This window comes from Bactrocera neohumeralis, chromosome 4, assembly GCF_024586455.1.
Source record: "Bactrocera neohumeralis isolate Rockhampton chromosome 4, APGP_CSIRO_Bneo_wtdbg2-racon-allhic-juicebox.fasta_v2, whole genome shotgun sequence".
NCBI classification, from domain to species: domain Eukaryota; kingdom Metazoa; phylum Arthropoda; class Insecta; order Diptera; family Tephritidae; genus Bactrocera; species Bactrocera neohumeralis.
In genome coordinates this window covers 69,211,010-69,213,926 of record NC_065921.1, presented here as the reverse complement: position 1 = coordinate 69,213,926, position 2,917 = coordinate 69,211,010, and positions in this window count along the sequence as shown.

Here is a 2,917-nt window from a genome sequence, read left to right as displayed (position 1 = left end):
ATCATAGTAGACCATTTTTATAGAGCAGTAAATTTCCTACAAAACTATGTGTTTCATCATTCATAATAATTTTTTTTCATTGAGTTATAAAATTAATAAGAAATAAAGAATTTTTCCAAAAATAGTCAAATTTCAACCGTTAATATCTTTTAAACGGTTGGGTTTACGAAAAAAATCATAAGAGACCATATTTTAGAGCATTCAATTTCCTACAAAACCTAATTAACGAGATATTTTTTCAAGTAGTTGGAAGCGAGATATAAATTTTTCTATCTGATAATAAGAAAAAATAGAAAACCGTTAGGCGGAGGACCTTCCCGTTACAATTAAAAACTCATATTTGGAGAGGCTTTCTTAGAGGTGTCTAGGAACCTATTTTTACGAGTACCAATTGAAAAAAAAAAAAAAAAAATTTTTGAATCACCCTAATATATATGTAATACATGTACATGTATATGTAATATGATGTTGTGAATCGTAAGCAATAAAAAACTCAATATATTCTCTATGTCGCTTGTCATTTAGCCTATTCTGCGTAATAATGCTTCGAGGTTTTGTGGACGTGTATAGTGTTCTCGGTGGTGTGTTTTAAGTTTTTAAAATACCATTACTTGTTATTGTGAAATGCAAGATAATTTTCAGTAAATTATAATAGTTGTTTTTATATAAAAAATGCTATTATTTTTAGTTACAAGAATTTTATGAGGAGACTTATCGCTTGCTATGAAAGGTCTACGGCAAGTGAGTTGGCAAAGCTAGGCGTCGCTTAAAACAGTTGGAAATCAAGAAAAGCCTGCAAGATAACAGAGCAGATATGACCCAATTAGGACGGAAGTAAAACCAAGCTTACTAAAAGAGGTCAGTAATTGTATATACAGACTTACAGCGGCTATAAAGGGACACTGGCCATTTGGAGAGTTTGCGCCAAAATGCGCCTTATAACAATATTTTCCTCAGCTGCAATCTAGCAGCGAATACGGAAACGGTTTTCGACTCTCTCTGTCAATGCCTAACTCTATTTACCGATACAAAATACTTGGAACCCATCAGGTACCAAAGTAAGTAGTTTCGTTGAGAGCATCAAATGGTTTGAACGCAACGTTGAAACGTGATAGCAAGATTATAAGTTTCTACGATACCACCACCTGTTATATAGAATGTTTTAAGTCAATACATATGATAATATAACACGTCCACGAAAATTTTGTGCTCTTGCAAGTTGTAAGGATTGAAGCCAGGCAAATTCTTTTCGAATTTGCGTAGTATGCCTGAGCAGTTGACCGATTTTTTTAAATAACAAGTAAGGAAGGGCTAAGTTCGGGTGTCACCGAACATTTTATACTCTCGCATGATAAAGTGATAATCGAGATTTCATTATACGTCATTTACATATTTTTCAAATACCGTATTTTTGTATAGTTTTATTCCGCTATCATCATTCGTTCCTAATGTATATACTCGTATTATACAGAAAAGGCATCAGATGGAATTCAAAATAGCGTTATATTGGAAGAAGGCGTGGTTGTGAATCGATTTCACCCATATTTCGTACATGTCATCAGGGTGTTAAGAAAATATTATATACTGAATTTCATTGAAATCGGTCGAGGAGTTCCTGAGATATGGTTTTAGGTCCATAAGTGGGCGAGGCCACGCCCATTTTCAATTTTTAAAAAAAGCCTGGGTGCAGCTTCCTTCTGCAATTTCTTCCGTAAAATTTAGTGTTTCTGACGTTTTTTGTTAGTCGGTTAACGCACTTTTAGTGATTTTCAACATAACCTTTGTATGGGAGGTGGGCGTGGTTATTATCCGATTTCTTCCATTTTTTAAACTGTATATGGAAATGCTTGAAGAAAACGACTCTGTAGAGTTTGGTTGACATAGCTATAGTAGTTTCCGAGATATGTACAAAAAACTTAGTAGGGGGCGGGACCACGCCCACTTTTCCAAAAAAATTGCGCCCAAATATGCCCCTCCCTAATGCGAGCCTTTGTGCCAAATTTCACTTTAATATCTTTATTTATGGCTTAGTTATGACACTTTATAGGTTTTCGGTTTCCGCCATTTTGTGGGCGTGGCAGAGGGCCGATTTTGCCCATCTTCGAACTTAACCTTCTTATGGAGCCAAGAAATACGTATACCAAGTTTCATCATGATATCTCAATTTTTACTCAAGTTACAGCTTGCACGGACGGACGGATGGACAGACGGACGGACAGACAGACGGACAGACGGACGGACGGACGGACAGACAGACATCCGGATTTCGACTCTACTCGTCACCCTGATCACTTTGGTATACATAACCCTATATCTGACTCTTTTAGTTTTAGGACTTACAAACAACCGTTATGTGAACAAAACTATAATACTCTCCTTAGCAACATTGTTGCGAGAGTATAAAAAGTTCACTATAGGAACTGGGGTCCACATATTCGGTACCCAGGGGCTTGAACAATTTTGGTTACATTTGAACAATATTTGATCATAAGTTGGCATGCTTCAAAGGCACTTTACGTACAAAGTTTTATCCCTGTTTCTTGATTTGTACACAGGAAAGTGAAAGAATCAAATGGCATTTAAAATTGTGTTATATGGGAAGTAGGCGTGGTTCTGGTTCTGGTTTCGTACCGAATTAATTAGTGATTTCACCTAAGAGTGGGCGGTGCCATGCTCATTGTCCAGTTTTTCGGCGGCTCCTATTAAGCCTTCTCATACGATTTTGGCTGTACAATTTTAAGTCTCTGTCATACTTAGTTATTGATTTCTCGCTCTTTTAGTAGTTTTTAACAATACCATTATATGGGTAGTGGACGAAGTTATCTCCTGATTTCAACCATTTTACAGTGTAGATAGGGGTACTAAAGAGAATTTGATTATAGTAGGTTACGTACTTTAAGCGTGTATGTACATTAAA